Source organism: Carcharhinus amblyrhynchos, chromosome 11, assembly GCF_965287045.1.
Source record: "Carcharhinus amblyrhynchos chromosome 11, sCarAmb.v2.hapA, whole genome shotgun sequence".
NCBI classification, from domain to species: domain Eukaryota; kingdom Metazoa; phylum Chordata; class Chondrichthyes; order Carcharhiniformes; family Carcharhinidae; genus Carcharhinus; species Carcharhinus amblyrhynchos.
The window spans coordinates 67,565,658-67,583,453 of NC_137334.1; the positions used below are offsets into that span (position 1 = coordinate 67,565,658).

The following is a 17,796-nucleotide window of genomic DNA, read 5'->3' on the forward strand; positions in this document are numbered from 1 at the left end:
CAGACCTAATAACACCATTGTAAAAGCACCAGCTCTAATAAGACCACTGTAAGAGCGCCAAATTTAATACGACCACTATAAAGCAACAAATATAAACTAAAACATAATAATCGAACTCTCATTGTTTGACAGAGGGGAAAATAATAAATCAGCGTTTGTAACTAGACAATCCATACTCCAACTTACTATATGCAGATACCAAACACCTTCCTTCCCTCTACCCAGTGCAGGATTTGTTATATTGTTACACTGCTCCCGGGAGCCCGCGCTTAAACCCACCAAAGCCCACGTCATAACTCCCGCCGGCGTGCCCCGCCAGCTCGGAGGACGGAGTGACGCACGACGCAGAAAGCGGGGAATGGAACAGGGGAGGGGAGGGGCGGCGATGCCGGGTCACCGCGTTTGGTTGGGGGTGGGGTTTTTTCCTATAGAGAGTGGGGGAGGGGAGGGGGATAGAGTTTTATTCGCGCCGGTTTCCTGTTGAGCCGCTCGATGAGTTCCCACACGGATGGTAGGTAAGGTCAACCCGGCGTGCTTCGTCGAGCGGAGGTTTTAACTTGGGAGGGGGGGGGGGAGTGTTAGGGGACGTTTGGTTTAATTTTTAAATGGACGGGCGGCCTTGCGGGGGCGGGTGGTGGGGGGAGGTGCTGGAGCTGCCGCCGTGAGTGCGCGGGCGCCAGAGCTCGAGCCGAGCGCCCGCTGCCTCCGTCTGACGTGATGGCGGACTGGCCCCGCCCTCTGCCACCCCCCCATTGGCTGGGGGTCACCATTGTGTCCCCCCGATGATTGACAGCTGTGGAGAGACAGGAGGGGGGAGAGGCAGAGAGAATGGCCGAGAGCAAAAAAAAACTGTCGCTGACCCCCTCTCTCCACCATCCAAATAAACTGCCTCAAAATCTCCATAATCATTAAAAAAAACAGGCTGACATTTAACTGGAAGAAAACCTGACACTTCCCTCCCACCCTTTGCAGGATTTAGTGGGGTGGGGCTGCAAATAAAATTGTTGTCAGGGCAACCTGTTGACATCTATCATATTATGTGTTGTTGGCCCACCATAATTGCAAGATCAGTGTGAAATGTGAGGGACCAAATTGCCGGACATAAGCGACCATCCCTTCCACCTCATCCTTGTCCAGTTGTTTGTCGAAGGCGTCGTCGCTGGTCGCCATAAATAGGGGCTGCTGGCCGGACAATTGTGGGAGCAACAGGGGACACAAAATAATCAGTCAACGGGCCAGGGAATCAACCAACCCCCACTCCCATCTTGCCAGATTCCCAATTATTCACTGGATAAAATCCCAGTTATTCATCTGTTTATAGCGGGCTACACAAGAGATGTCCCTCTCCACTGTAACCGTCCACACACACACGCCTGCTTTCTTGAGCCGGCTCGTTGATGTTTGATCAGAAACACCCGGACGTACATGTGCCATTTTAATTTATTTCTTCCTTCCCCTTTACTTGATTGCCCAGTCAGTCAGTGTGTGTGGAGCAAAGAGAGAGTGAGTGGGTTGTGCGCAGTATTACTTGATGAGAAGCTCTGGGGGTGTTTTTCTCCCCCCTCCCTTCTCTCTTTCTTGTTGGGTGTAGCCTCCCGAGTCATTTAAAACGTTTATATTTAGAGTCACTCCGGCTTCGGCGGCTGTCTGTGGCCTCGATTGGTGGTTGCCAGTGTCAGTCGGCCAGCGTCACCGCTTCCTCCATTCGGCTTGGTTGGAGCTGGCTGAAGGGAAAGTGAGGGGGGCCGGCGGGGTGAGGTGAGGGGAGGAGGGAGCTGGGTTCAGCCATGCTCCCGACTCGTTGCAACAAATCTTCTCGGTGGAAGGCTGGTGAGTGTTTAAAAAAAACAAATACATACACACACACTATACTAAATCCGTTTCTGCCCCTCCCCGACTGTTGATCTCCTCGGTTTTAAAAATCAAGGGATTGTGCTTTCGCTGCAAGGATAATTTTATGTAAAGAATTTTTAAAACACCATTTACCCGGTGGTAAATTAGTGCGCCACGCACAGTGAGGGAAGGTCATCACCGTTTGTGGATGACGGACGAATAAAGGATTCGCGGAAGCGACGTATGGAAAGGTTTGACTGGGTAAAATTAGCCCGGCGGCCTAGTCCCCCCCTTCCTTTTCCTCCACCACCCTTTGCCTCAACAGGCCTAAGTACTGGCCCTATTCTGGGGTAAGGCAGATGCGGTAACCACCGGTACGGGGGATTTCACACAAGACAGTAGGTGTGTGAGGGTTTCTGCTCAGCTCGGATGCTGCTTTACTAGTTGGTTATCTATCTGCTGTGTTTGTGGGAGATTTTGTATATGCACACTCGTGTGTGTGTGTGTGTGTGTGTATGTGCGCGCTCAGCTATCCAGAGTGTGTGCGACATGTTGTAACCAGGTGAGAGTTCGGCATGGTTCATTATCCAGCCGCTGTGACCAGACCTGATCAGAACCGAAGCATTCATTTTCTTTGCCCTTTTTGCGAGGGGCTTGTGTTCCGTAATGTGGCACTGATGAGAGAGAGTTACTTGCTTCAATCTGGGTAAAGGATGAAACAAGGTTCAGTCATGCTACTAAAATAGACCGGTATAAATATAGGACTCGAGTACACCAGACACACACAATCTTACCGCCTTTATACTAAAATCGATTGGGGTTTGTCTTTTCGGCTAAGCCGTCAGAAAGCGATGATGAGTAATGAAATAGGATTGTGATTTTGCTAATGCAGATATCCAATTGCATCCCTTGATAATCTCATTTTATTCGGTGGTGATCTTGATTATTATTGTTTTTGGAATTCGACAAGCTCTCTTGTTATCTTGTAAAGTTAATCTGTAATTGGACTTGCCCATCTTTGAATTTTGTCTTTTTTATGCTGAGCTCACCGACCATTGAAATAGATGAGTTGTGGCCGGAATGAGCAAAAAACGTCCCGTTTTTCCTTTTAATTTTCGATACGTTGTGTTTAGCTCGATCATGTTATTTATTGCTTTTCATAAAAGAAAATATTTGATATTTAAGTTGCTGAATCCTGTTGGGGTGTTATGCAGTGAAACTTAATTTTCGTCAGTGCATGTCATGGGTATTGGCAAACAGTTCATATGAAGGATGTAAAACACTCAGACAATGGAACTACAAAATATGTCTGAATATAGATAGCCCTTTCAAAAAAAGAAACATTATTTTTCTGGGCAACTGGAAATACCTGATGGATGCAGTACAATCCAGAAGATGCTATGACCATGTAATACATAAGAATGAAGCACCAGAGCCATTGAAGTTGCAAAATTATTAGAAAATTACATTGTACTCCATATTAGAAGCTATTACAGAAAATTTAAACGTGTTGGCCTCCCAAAGTAATAGCAAATGTTTTACTGAAAAGTGACTCACTTCTCACGGATTACGATAGTTACTTGCTGTAATTGCCTCAAATACAATATGTACAATTACATAAAAGGCTGCCTTGCTCCCTGAGTGTATATTTTATTCATGAGCAATCCTAATTTTTTGGTATAACTGACAAAATCATTTTGCATGAATGTACGCTGGCTTTATTACATAGGTTTTGTAATCCATTTTAGCAAGTACTGTATTTCTGAATACTTATTTCTTGCAGCATTTCACTGAAAGCACTCAGGTGCTGAGGAATTGAATGAAAAATAATGAAACATAGAATTTGAATCAAAACTTTCACACAGTAATAGAGGTTAGAACAGTGTACTGATGCAAGTAAGTTAAATTAAGAAAAAATATTCAAAAAGTATTAGCTGTCATGATGCAAATAAAGAATATGGATTCATTGCCATTTTGTTCTATAATGTGGAAAGGCAGTGCTGTTTGCATTTTCTCATTTAGAAAATATGTCAGAGGCACCATATTTTGTTATGTGCAAGTGTGATTATGTTGGGCCTGCATTTTGGTATTTGCCAATGGAGCTGTAGAGAAGGGCATTAAAAAGTCTGTCACAGATGGAATATAATGGAGAAAAATGTGAAAGTTTTGCAATTTGGTGAGAGGAATAAAGGAATTGAATATTATTTCAATGAAGGAGGACAGAAAGTTGCAGCACAGAAATGTTGGGGCTCTCATGCATAGATAACAAAAAGCTAGCATGCAAGTTTAGCAGATAATTGGGATGGCAAATGGAACATTGGTCTTTATTTGAAAGGCATTTGAGTATAAGAATAGAGAAGTCTTGTTAAAACTATACAATAGATGCTTGATGGCCAGTCTGGACATGAAGGACCACTTTCCGTGCTGCAAAACTGACTACACCTGCAACATCTGTGAACAATTTTGGTCCCCTTTATCTAAGGAAAGTTATACTGGTGTTGAAGGCAGTCCAGTGAAGGTTCGCAAGGTTAATCCCAGGTATGGAGAGATTTTCTTATGAGGAGAGGTTGAAGAGGTTGGACCTGTACTCATTGGAGTTTAGAAGAATGAGAGGTAATCTCATTGCAGTATATCACATTCACAGGGGCCTTCACAGACTAGATGCTGCGAGGTTGTCTCCCCTTGTGAAAGAGCCTAGGATCAGAGGGGATAGCCTCCTGAGTAAGGGGTCGCCCATTTAAGACTGGGATGAGGAGTAATTTCTTCGCTGAGAGGGTAGTGAATCTGTGAAATTGTTCAAGCTGAGATAGATTGTTAATAGTAAGAGCATCAAGTGTTATGGGAATAAAGCAGGAAAGTGGAGTTGAGGATTACCAAATTGGTCATGATCTAATTGAACGGCAGAGCAAACTCGATGGGTGAAGTGGCCTACTTTTGCTTCTACATTTTATGGTCATAGCCACCTACCTTAACCTTATACTTTTTTTTGTTTAAAACTTTTTTTCAGTATCCCCAAAGAAATGATGTGGCAGAGACCTGGCTGAGATTAGGGATATCCTCTGTGAAAGATAATGGGTGAAAGCTCATATTGAATCTTTCAGTGCAGGAACATTAATAGAGCAATAATTAAACACTTTTTTTTTTCACCAATACTGTCGGCCATCTTGACTGCATCAACAGTGTGGCCTGAGATGTGATGCTGTCTATTACACCAACATTCAGTTGGAAATACTTTGTTATCTATCTTAAAATTTGAATAATTTTTCAAATAAAGCATCAGTTTGTATTGGCTGACTGGGATTTTTTTCTTGCATACTGCCTATTAATTTTGGTAAACTCCAAGGTGATGACAAGGCGTTGGTATTGAACACTGCACCCCCTCAGATTACAATTTTTACTTTTTCAGTTAAAACTGTATTGTTGCATTATAGTCAAATTGCTTTGCCTTTTGTGTAGTATTGACTGCATTAATCCATTTTGCCATTTTGTATCACCTCGATGGTTCTGTGGGTCAGTCCCTGCCTTTCTCCCTTCTATATCAATAATGACCTTCACTCATTCAGTCCAATGAACTTTTGCTGCTGATTCCATTCTATGTTCATTGACTTACTTCAGACTGCTACCAACCAGTTCTAACCTTGTCTTGCAGCTATTGAATTTTCAAAAAATTCTTTTCCAGAGATGAGAGTGTCACATTGAAGGCCAACATTTGTTGCCTTTTCCTAATTACCCAGAGAAGGGGAGTTGCCTTCTTGAACCATTACAATTCATCTAGTTTTGGTTCCCCCACAGTGCGGTAAGGAATGGAATTCTAAGTGATTGATACTGCAACAGTGAAGGAAACTATATCGATCTAAGTCAAGATGGCTCGTGGCTTGGAGAGATACTTGCAGGTGATGTTCTCATGCAATTGCTGCCTTAGTCCTAACAATGGTACAAGTTGTGGGTTTGGAAGGTGCTGTCTAAGTGAGTTGCTGCAGCATGTTTTGTACATAGTTTGTGTGCTGCTAATAGAAGGAGTGACTTTTGAAGGTGAGGGTTGGAGTGATGATGAAGCGGGCAGCACTGTTCCAGATGGTGTTGAATTTCTTAAGTATTGTTAGAGCTGAACTCCTGCAGTCAAATGCAAAGTATTCCATCACACTCCTGGCTTGTTATATCTTAACCTATGCCCTTCAGTGGGTCAGGGAAATATTTTTTAATTCTTCATAGTTACTTTGTCAGCTTCCAGAAGCTCAAACACTAACTACCATCACTTACCTTTGACAGCTTATCCCTTGTCATTCTCGACATACTAGCATTCTTAACATAGTCTGTCTTTTTCCTTTTTAGAAAGCATGCATTAAATTGCAATTTTCATGACCATTGGATATGCCAAATCACTTTACAGCCAATCACTTGAATTGCAATCACTGTTTTAGTCATATACACTCAACAATCTTTCACAACAGCATTGACATAATGTCCACATATCTGTTTTCTATAATGTTGATTGAGAGGAAATTATGGTTGGGACACTGGGGTAACTCTTTTAAATAATGTTACGGAATTTTTTACATCCACCCAAGTAGGCAGATGGGGCCTCAGTTTAACATCTCATCTGAAAGGCTATACTTCTGACAGTGCAGTGCTCCCTCAGCACTACAATGGAATTTCTCGAGTAGAACAGCAGTTGAATTGCCACAGTCCCCTTTTTCCTCTTCAACAGCATTTCCAATTCCAAGAGCCTCTTTGGACACCTCTCTAGTAATTCAATGCAGGATAAAGGAAGGACTTGTCTGATAGGTGATACTTCTCATATATCCAGCCAATGTGGCATTTTATGTCTTGTATTTTAAGCTATTGTGTTAATTGGTGCTGTGATCTATTCACTTTATTTCTTCCTAAGCTGAAATGGTTCACACTCTTTCTTCTTTCATCTGTGAAGGTGTTGAAAACAAGATTCATTGTTTTCTACTCAACACATTCATTTCCATAGCCCAAACCATATTAACTATTATAATTTTGTTAATGCCTTGCTATTACTTCCTTTCTTTTCCTGACAACTAATGCCAAACTAACTGGCCTGTGGTTCATTGTTTTATTTTCTCCACTTCTTTTGAATAGCTGCACTTGCTCTTTTAAATTTTCTGAGTACTCTGGAATCCAGGGTGTTATGGAAGATTACAATCAATACATCCACACTCTGCAACATCACTCTTTTAAGAACCCTAAGATGTAGGCCATCTGATTCAGGTGTTAGAACAAAGAAAATTACAGCACAGGAACAGGCCTTTTGGCCTTCCAAGCCTGCATTGACCATGCTGCTTGACTGAACTAAAACCCCCTACTCTTCCGGGGACCATATCCCTTTATTCCCATCCTATTCTTGGATTTGTCAAGACGCCCCTTAAAGTCACTATCTTGCCTCCTTCCACTACCTCCCCTGGCAGCGAGTTCCAGGCACCCACCTCGGTGTTTAAAAAAAACTTGCCAGTGTTTTTAGTCTCATTAATTTCTGTAGTAATTAAGTACCTTATGTTCCTCACACTCTTTTGACCCATGGTTCACCAATGTTTTATAGTGTATTTCTTGGGTGTTGTGCCGTACAGACACAAACTATTTGTTTAACATATGTTACCTTAGACCCCATTATAATTTCTCCCCTCTCCGCCTCCAGAGGAACCATATTTACTTTTGCTGCTCTTGTCTTTTCTATACACTTGTAGAAACTCTTAGGGTCTGTTTTTCTATTTCTTTCTAATTTGTTTGTTCTGGTTTGGGAGAGTCGGTCCCTAGGAGCTGGCAATTTAAATTTGTGTCTGAGGTGAAGAGAAATTTCTTTACGTACATGGAATGCTTTGCCATGGGAAGTGGTTGGGGTGGAACTGTTGTACCTTTTTAAAGGACAATTGGATTGGTCTCCAGTTGAGAAAGATATAAAAGTTTGGGAGGAAAGCCGGACAGCGGAATTAGATTTTGGATTAGTCTCGGAAAAAGCAGGCACAGGTGTGTTGTAAGATTCTATAATCTTGCACTAAATCTTGGTATTCCTCCTTGTGTTTTCAATTTAGAAAAATAAAGCTCCAATCTTCATTATAGCATTCAGTGAAGCACTGAAGTATTTCAGGTTCTTGATTGCATGCTATATTGTGTGGTGGGAATTAACACCCTCTGCACCACCAGAAAAATCCAAGTTTAGTTTATTTGTATTTGGCACTGGAAACTGCAACTATAATTCATAGGATGAGCATCAAGTGTTTTCCAACTTGTTGTCACCAGCTCCTCTGTTTCTGTTGTCTGAGCTAACTTACTTATTTAGATTGATGTTTCCGATTCCTTTGTCATAAGAGCAAGTAAAGAAATATTTTTGGATTATAGATTATTTCAGCCTTCATTTTTAGGAAGGATGACTTTCCCAGGAAACACCCAAATAATTAATAAATAGGACTAGAAGGGCAGATCTCAGCATCCAACTTCATTATTCAGGATGTCAAAGATTTACGTACTATAAGAATACATAGCTTCCAAAAGCTGTTTTCCAAATCACCACCATCTGTATTTCCCACACTAGTGTAGACACCAGAAGTGTATCGAAACAAAAGTTTGGCTCCCGTTTCTTTCCTCACCTATTAATAGATTGCCAACTTTCTTCTGAAAAACACAGAACTTTATGATGTGGTTCGCTGCTCTTAAACAAAATATTCATACACATTTTTAGGGAACTTTTTTATATATCTTAAGGATGCAACTTCCTTCCCTTTGTGTGCTGTCTTAGGCAACCTATAACTGAGGTTAATAATTTGGCACCAGATGTAGTCAGTCTATTCCATTCAAATGCTGAGAAGCACAACGATTCCAGTAATAATGGACGTTTGTACTCTTAAGTCAGCCACACTGTGGATGTAGATGAGACCAGAACGTTTGTGTGATAGGACAGGTGTGTCATTCTTCATAGTTCTCATCTTGGCTCAAGTTAGTAGCATTCTCACCTCTTAGAAGGATTTTGATGCAGGCCCACTCTAAGACTTGAGGACCAAATCAAGTCCGACTCTTTGGTTTAATGCTGCTTTATTGGAAGTGACTTACTTTTGGAAAGACCTGTTTGTTCTGATGGATGTAAATATGCTATATAATTTGATTCAAAGAAGAGAAGGGAATTGCCCGAACCAGCATCCACCCCTTGATCAATACTAATAAAGGATAATGGTCGTCCACTATATTTGCTATCTATAGAACTTTGTCATGTTTGCCCCCATAATAACAGTGACTGCAATTCATAAAAAAATACTGATATGGATGTGAAATTCTGGGTACCCTCAGATGAAATAAAGCATTATATAAATGCAAGTATTTGCTTCTCCATGATGCTGTTTGTTGACACTGCAGCATGTGGTGTTAGACTGTCTTTTCTCTGAGATGGAATTTTTGTTGTCGTTCACATACAAAATGTTGGTGTTGAGAAATGGAGCACCACATGTTTAGGTGCCCAGTATGAATATCAAACATTCCCAGGTGAGGTGTTAGAGTAAAGCTCCATGTGCTCTATTGTGACATTCTGTTTAAGCTTGACCTCAATGCCACTTACAAAACAGCACCCACAGCAATGCCACCTTTCTATCCTTTATGAATATTGCACTGTTAACTTTTCCATCACCATTGTCAATATGGTTGTAAAGACTTGTGCTTTTCCAGAAAATGGGTGCTTGATGATTTGTTTAATACCTATTGTCTGAACTGCTGAATACTGTAAAACCACATTTGGTTCAGAACATAAAAACAGGAGTAAGTCATTTAGCCCCTCGAGCTTTTACTGCCATTCAGTGAGATTGTCTGATTTGTGTCATAGCTCCTTTCGCAACAAAAATATCAAATTTAATATTTGCAATTGATCTACCATCAGTTTGGTTTTGTTAAAATGGGTTCCAAACTTCTACCAATCTTTGCAGGGAGAAGTATTTCCTAATTTCACTCCTGAAATATTTGACTAAATATTTTGACTGTTTCTTAGTACTCAGCAGAAATTGCTTCTCAGTATCTACCGTATCTGTTCTCCTTCGTATCTAGAAAATTCTAATCACGTCACCTTTAACCTTGTAATTTCTAGGCAATACAACCCCAGCTTGTTTAATCTCTCCTTGTAATCTAGTGCATTGATTTTTTTTTGATTTGATTTATTATTATCACATGTATTAGCATACAGTGAAAAGTATTATTCCCTGTGCACTATACAGACAGAGCATACTGTTCATATAGCAGGAAACAAGAGAGTGCAGAAAGTAATGTTACAGTCATAGCTAGGGTGCAGAAAAAGATCAACTTAATGTGAGGTAGGTCCATTCATAACCTAAGAAATAGCAGCAGGAGTAGGCCATCTAGCCCTTCGAGCCTGCCCCACCATTCGATAAGATCATGGTTGATCTGAAGTAGATCAGCTCCACTTTCCCGCTTTCTCCCCATAACCCTTAATTCCCCTGTCTATCAGAAACCTATCTACCCGTGACTTAAATATATTCAACGAAGTAGCCTCCACCACTTCAACGGGCAGAGAATTCCAGAGATTCACCACCCTTTGAGTGAAAAAGTTCCTCCTCAACTCCAATCTAAACTGTACCCCCCCCCCCGCCCCCCGGAGGCCGTGCCCTGTAGTCCTGCTATCCTTTCTCAGCGGGAAGAATCTCTCTACCTCTACCCTATCTATCCCCTTCATTATCTTATACATCTCTATAAGATCTCCCCTCAGCCTTCTAAACTCCAACGAGTACAGACCCAGTCTATTCAGTCTCTCTTCATAGGCTAGTCCCCTCATCTCTGGTATCAGCTGAGTGAACCACCTCTGCACTCCCTCCAAGGCCAATATGTCCTTGCGCAATTGCGGTGACCAAAACTGCACACAGTACTCCAGCTGTGGCTCACCAGTACCCTGTACAGTTGCAGCAAGACCTCCTGCTTTTATATTCTAAACCCCTCGCTAGAAAGGCCAACATCCCGTTCGCTGCCTTGATCACCTGCTGCACCTGCAGACTGGGTTTTTGTGATTCGTGCACAAGGATCCCCAGGTCCCTCTGCACCGTAGCATGCTGCAGCTTTTCGCCTTTTAAATAATAATCCCTCCTACTGTTATTTCTACCAAAGTGGATAACCTCGCACTTGCTAACATTATACTCCATCTGCCAGGTCCTTGCCCACTCACTCAGCCTATCCAGATCCCTCTGCAGACTTTCCACACCGTCCACACAGTCTGCTTTTCTGCTCATCTTCGTGTCATCAGCAAATTTCATCACCCTACACTCAGCCCCCTCCTCCAGATCATCTATGTAAATGGTAAACAGTTGAGGCCCCAGCACCGATCCCCACGGCACTCCACTAGTCACCAACTGCCAACCAGAACAGCACCCATTGATTCCAACTCTCTGCTTCCTATTAGACAGCCAATCCTCTATCCACGCTAACACCTTATCCCCCCAACTCCGTGCACCCTAACCTTCTGCAGCAACCTTTCGTGAGGCACCTTATCAAACGCCTTTTGGAAATCTAAAAACACCACATCCACCGGTTCCCCTCTGTCTACCGCACTAGTCACATCCTCGTAGAAATCCAATAAATTCATTAAACACGACTTCCCCTTAACAAATCTGTGCTGTGTCTGCAGGATCAAACCATTCTTTTCTAGGTGCCTTGCTATTTCTTCTTTGATGACGGATTCTAGCATTTTTCCAACTACAGACGTTAAACTAACTGGCCTATAATTCCCTGCCTTTTGACTGTTACCTTTTTTAAACAGCGGCGTAACATTAGCTGTTTTCCAATCTTCTGGCACTTCCCTGGAGTCCAGCGAATTTTGATAAATATACTGAGGCATCCGCTATCACCTCTGCCATTTCTTTCAGCACCCTGGGATGCATTCCATCTGGTCCCAGGGACTTGTCTACCTTCAGTCCCGTTAGTCTATCAAGCACTCCCTCTCTAATGACAGTTATCGCATTAAGACCCTTATCTCCTACCATCCTTCTATCTTTAATATCTGGCAAACTGTTCGTGTCCTCCCCAGTGAAGACCGAGGCAAAAACTTATTTAAAGCCTCAGCCATTTCCTCATCGCCCACTGCTAAATTCTCCCCATCTCATCTTCCAAGGGTCCAACATTCACTCTAGCCAGTCTCTTCCTCTTTATATATTTGTAAAAACTTTTACTGTCTTCTTTTTATATTTAGTGTTAGTTCAGCTTCATACTCTATCTTTCCTTTCTTTATCACCTTCTTAGTCATTTTTAAATCTTTCCCAATCTTCTAATCGCCCTCTATTTTTAGCCGCTCTGAACGCATCAGCTTTTAATTTAATACTCTCCTTTATTTCCTTCGATAACCACGGCTGGTTATCCCTTCTCCTACAGTCCTTCTTTACCATCGGAATATATTTCTGCTGAGTACCGAGAAAGATCTCCTTAAAAATCCTCCACTATTCCTCAGCTGTCCTACCAACCAATCTGCGCCCCCAATCTACATTCACCAATTATGCTCTCATCCTATTGTACTTCCCTTTATTCAAACAGAGGACACAGGTTCGGGACCCTACTTTCTCATCCTCCATCTGCATCAGAAATTCAATCATACTATGATCACTCATCCCAAGAGGATCCCTCAAAGAAGATCACTAATTCTGCCTGCCTTGTTACACACCACCAGATCTAAGATAGCTCGCTCCCTCGTAGGTTCCATTACATACTGTTCAAGGAAACTATCCCGACAGCATTCCAACAACCGAGTCTGACAGCAGCAGGAAGGCACTGTTCTTGAGTTGGTTAGTTCGTGACCTCAGACTTTTGTATCTTTTTCCTGTCGGTACCTGGGGTCCTTAATTATGCTGACTGCTTTGCCGAGGCTGCAGGAAGTGTCAACAGAGTCAGTGGATGGGAGGCTGGTGTGTGTGATGAATTGGGCTACATTCATGACCCTTTGTAGTTCCTTGGGCAGAGCAGGAGCCATACCAAGCTATGATACAACAAGAAACAATGCTTTCTATGGTGCATCGGTAAAAGTTGGTGAGAGTCATAGCTGATGTGCAAAATTTCTTCAGTCTTCTGTGAGAGTAGAGGCATTGGTGGGCTTTCTTAACTCTTGTGTCAGCATGGGGGGAACCAGGACAGACTGTTGGTGACCCGGACATCTAAAAACTTGAAGTTCTCGACCCTTTCTATTTCGTGGGTAATCTTCTAGTTAACCTGCTGTGGATGCCTTTCAGGGCCAGCATAACCTTGCTAAGGTATGGTCCCAGACTGCTCACGATATTGCAGAGGTGGATGAACTGGGGGTGTGAGTAGCCAGAGCCTGCCTTCATCCCTTTTTGTTGCTGTATCAATTTTGTTACCTTTTGCTGCTCTTTGTATTGTTCGGAACAAGATACGGTTTTATGTCAGGTATTTGTGGATGTTGAGGATAAGATGTAGCTTTAAGTTTAACTTTTTTAAAATTTTGTTTGTGAACATGGGTTTTGAGAGATGGAACCAGCAAGCCTGGGGTGCTGCTTGAATACATGCATTTTTAGTGGGGTTTTATTTACACTTGAAGTGAAGGGATAGGTCATCATAGGGTTCATGGTTCAAGGAAGTTAAAAACAAAAAAAGTAAAACTACTGTTGCCTAGCAACAGGACCAGAGAAAAGATCCACATATAGACAGGGAAAGACGAGAAAAGCAGTTTAAGTTTCAGTTGATATGGTATACCGTTGAGTGGTGAGGTGTGCCATCAATAGATCCAGGCAGTGGACAATCAACAGGCTCGTTCATCCCGACTGCGGCTATATTCATGGCCAGGTGTCCCTGGGGAGGGAGCAGTTGATGCCTTCTGTGCCCACTGGGCACTATAGGGGCTGGGGTGCATTATTGACTCCGACAATCACGTTTTGATTTGATGTTTTAAGCTTCCTTTTGTACTTTGCTTTTTGGTTCAGGCTGTTCCCCCTCCTTTTGGGGAGCTGCCACTTTTAATTTGCCCCTCAGTTAATTCGATTTGGTTTAATTTGTTGGTACACAAAAAGAAGTATCATTGAGTGAAGACAGGTTTAAAGACTCTCTCCAGCTGAAAATTATGGCAGGCAGCTGAAGAAGCTAGTTTAAGGAATTTGTACACATTACACTAAAGTTAGTGAGCCTTTTGGATCTCAAAGGAGATACCAATTGTGTAAACACTTAATGACTGTTCAGAAATTACTGGAAAAGAAATCTCTTTGCAACTAAACCAGCTCTATCCTTCGTGTGGAAATAATGGTGGTGGCTCATGAGAGCATTGGGTGTGTAAGGGTATCACTGGGATAACAAGGATAGCACGAGTTTGAGTCTTTTTTTTCTTGATGTCTATTTAAATCTTTCCATCCTTTTTGTTGTCTAGTGTAATTTAATGTTTCTTATTTATTTTTTAAGCCAACAGCAGAATCATGTGAATCTGCTTAATAAATAAATTATCATGTCAGGTTCCATTCTTTCATCTGACTTGTCCAATAATAGTGTCAGCTGGGACCATGACAGTATTTTTGTCATTTGACCAAGATCTGTGCTTTTTCCAATGTTTTGTAGACATTTTTCTTTTAGATTTAAGTTGTCCCAAGTAGTTCTCTTATCGCTTTTGGAGTATAAGCTGATCTCACTGAACTTTTTATGCTTCCATTAGCAGATGCGCCCCATTTACTGTGGAGAGTCTGTGCTTCATATTGAAGTCAACTTCACCCAGATCTAAAATTTTAGAACGTGTCCAGGATAATTTTCTGCAACAACATACCCTACAACCAACAAGGTGGAATGCCAAATTAGAATTAATAATACATTAAAATTAATAAGCTAGATTTATCTAAGAGCAAGCGTAATATTTTAACTGTGGCAGCTATTTATTGGGCAGATTCACAGGATCCTGCTGTTGACTTAAAGTATTAAACCAGAAATATTAACCAGATTACATTAAACAACAAAAAGATTGGAAATATTTCAACACATACACACCAAGAAGGAAATGATTCAAACTATGCCAATTAGTACTTGATTTAATTAATAATCTGGAAATAATAATCCTGGAGGTCCTGTTCTTTAATTGAGTTCCTTGTTCCTGTTACTCTCCAAACTCTACCTCTTGCACACTCTTTGCAATGTTGCTCGTCCTAACATTGGTGTCAACAACTGGATCTCTTGATCTCTTTTCAATATCCATTCAAGTTACTTCCAAGGTATCCTTCACCCTTGCACAAGACAGGAAGCATACTCCAGGGGGGAATTACAAACGAATAGTCTAGTTGGAAGCATGAGCAGTGCAGGCTTGGAGGGTTAAGGCTGTGCTGTATTGTTCTTTGTAATTCTTGATCATGCTTAGAAAAGATGTAATCTGACCCCTTTGACTCCTGCAGCTATCACATTGAATCACTACCCCTCCCCACCTCTGGACAGTTTCCTGCTTCAAAATGCCATGCTCCACATTCTGGCTGTCCTACTGACTTTACCTTAACAGCTAACAAGTATGTTTTGCCTGTTGAATAGAATAAGTTCCTAAACTTTGTTCTATGTCTCTCCAGGCCTTTTCTTTAGTTTGCACGCAATTGGTTGGTGCTAACCTTTTTCTAAACCTGTACTGCCCTTCCTGAGGTGACTGAAGCCTGGAGCAAACTGACCAGACACTGGTCCCTAGCATTTGTGTCTGTCTCCATGTTTAACAGCTGAATATCTCACCGCAGCTTTGGTTAAGAGCCAGAGTGATTGGGAATGGAGATAGCTACTGTATTCTGGATAGTCTCACTGTCCACAACTTTAAGTTTATTTATTGGTGTCACAAGTAGTTGATGACATATTCAGACACAACCTGCTCTGTCATATCTTAATACATATTATTTATATCTATGTTTAGTTTGTAAGTTTTCTTTTTCCGAATAATTTTCAGTAAGTAAGGGGGCAACATGGTGGCACAATGGTTAGCACTGCTGCCTCACAGCATCAGGGACCTGGGTTCAATTTCAGCCTCAGGTGACTCTGTGGAGTTTTCACATTCTTCTGTGTTTGTGTAGGTTTCCTCCCACAGTCCAAAGATGTGCAGGTTAGGTTGATTGGCCATACTAAATTGAGCCTTAATGTCAGGGAGACTAGCAGGGTGGTACATACATGAAGTTACGGGGATAGGGCCTGGGTGGAATATTGTCAGTGCTGACTCGACAGACCTCCTTGTGCACTTTAAGGGTTCTGTGACTTGTGCACCAAATTCCCAACTTTTAAACTCTGTTTAGGAGGTACGTTGACCTGTGACCCCTCTGCGTTAGCAGCTACTGTCTGCTTTTGAACACTTCTTTTGGCTTGCACCCAAATTACCACAGCTGATATAGCTTCCTACTCAGTAATTAGCATCTCCTGAGGCATACGCCTACAGCTGATTGACAGTTAACTGCCACTAGGCATTTCTGTTAAATACTGACTTGCTTGTCTCTTTAACTATTTTTAAGGTTTCAAATTGAACTCAAGCTGAAAGTAAATCTCAGTTGCACACTACTCAAAGTAGAAAGACACCTCAAATTTCCCACGTTTGCACTCTGTGATACATTCTGCTCCATAACCATTCTACCCCAGTAGCTACTGTGACCTCAAACAGGGTATTCACGCTGCCAAATCTACAATTCTGATCAGCTCTCAATTTAGTATTGTTCCTATTGTAAGTCTATGATTGGTTATCATAAGTTTGGAGACTGTTGCTCCGTTCTGGATTTAATTTTTTTCAAATGGCCATGCCTTGAATTTGGTTCTGATTTTGTTTTAGTAATGCCAGTTTTTTTTGAGTCATCCACTTTCAAAATTTCTATTCACTTCCAACTGGCTTGTTTGTAACTGACCTGTGGCATTCTGAGATTTAATTTTGAATGCTAATTGTACTGAGGTAAATTAATCAACTTTGACTAATACTGACAAAATTTCATGAATTTAAGTGAACGACATTGGCAATATATAGCTCATATACGTGTGACTAAATATTTTTACTTCCATGTACCAAGTTTATTGACCACACCTAGTTTCCTTGTGGAAGGTGGTAGTGATCCTTCCTCTTGGATCCATTACAATCTATGTTCTATATTCCAACAGAGCTGAAGGATAGAGTGTTTCAAGATTTTGACCCAGCAACGATCAAGGACGAGTGATTATACGCCTACATTGGGATGGTGCTTAACTTTGAAGGGAACCACGGGGTGATTGTATTTCCAAGAACTTTCTGGTTGGTGGAGGTCATGGGTTTCAGAGATGCTGTTGAAGAAACCTTGGTAATTGGTGCAGTGCTGCCTGTTGGTATTGCACACTGTAGCTCATGGTACATAAGAACATAAGAAATAGGAGCAGGAGTAGGCCATCTAGCCCTTCGAGCCTGCCCCGCCATTCAATAAGATCATGGCTGATCTGTCGTGTCTCAGTTCCACATTCCTGCCCTCTCCCCATAACCCTTAATCCCCTCGCTTATCAAAAACCCACAACCCGCGTCTTAAAAATATTTAGCGAGGCAGCCTCCACCACTTCAACGGGCAGAGAATTCCAGAGATTCATCACCCTTTGAATGAAGAAGTTCCTCCTCAACTCCGTTCTAAACCGCCGCCCCTTTATCTTGAGGCTGTGCCCCCTAGTCCTACTGTCCTTTCTGAGCGGGAAGAGTCTCTCCACCTCTATCCTATCCATCCCATTCATCGTCTTATATGTCTCAATGAGATCTCCCCTCATTCTTCTAAACTCTAATGAGTACGAGCCTAGTTTATTCAGCCTCTCCTCATGTTTAAGCTAGTGGATGGGCTGCTGATCGAGTGAAGTGCTTTGTCCTTAGATGGTGTCAAACTTCATGAGTGTTTCAGCTGCACCCATCCAGATAAGTGGAGACCATTCCACTAACTTGTGCATTTTAGGCGGTGGAGTGGTTTTGGGGATGAACTAAGCCACCTGCTGCACAATACCCAACTTCTTCCCTGCAGGAAGAGCTGGCCAAAT

General features: G+C 41.9%; 2 protein-coding genes across 14 annotated transcripts in view; one reads left to right on the forward strand and one right to left on the reverse strand.

Annotated features, from left to right (window-relative positions):
- zranb3 (zinc finger, RAN-binding domain containing 3) overlaps window positions 1-269 on the reverse strand; it is a 109,959-nt gene extending 109,690 nt beyond the window's left edge. For 2 of the 3 annotated variants that reach the window (XR_013888170.1, XM_080199335.1), the window contains exon 1: window positions 187-260. The gene's annotated coding sequence lies outside the window, so the exon portion shown is untranslated. Of the gene's footprint in view, window positions 1-186 lie in introns of all 3 variants that reach the window. The other variant, XM_080199337.1, reaches the window with a different exon arrangement.
- A 169-nt stretch (window positions 270-438) lies between these two features.
- Window positions 439-17,796, forward strand: part of r3hdm1 (R3H domain containing 1) — a 134,424-nt gene continuing 117,066 nt past the window's right edge. For 4 of the 11 annotated variants that reach the window (XM_080199338.1, XM_080199345.1, XM_080199342.1 and 1 more), the window contains exon 1: window positions 1,523-1,830. The gene's annotated coding sequence lies outside the window, so the exon portion shown is untranslated. Of the gene's footprint in view, window positions 516-1,522; window positions 1,831-17,796 lie in introns of those variants that run through there. The other 7 variants (XM_080199348.1, XM_080199343.1, XM_080199346.1 and 4 more) reach the window with 5 other exon arrangements.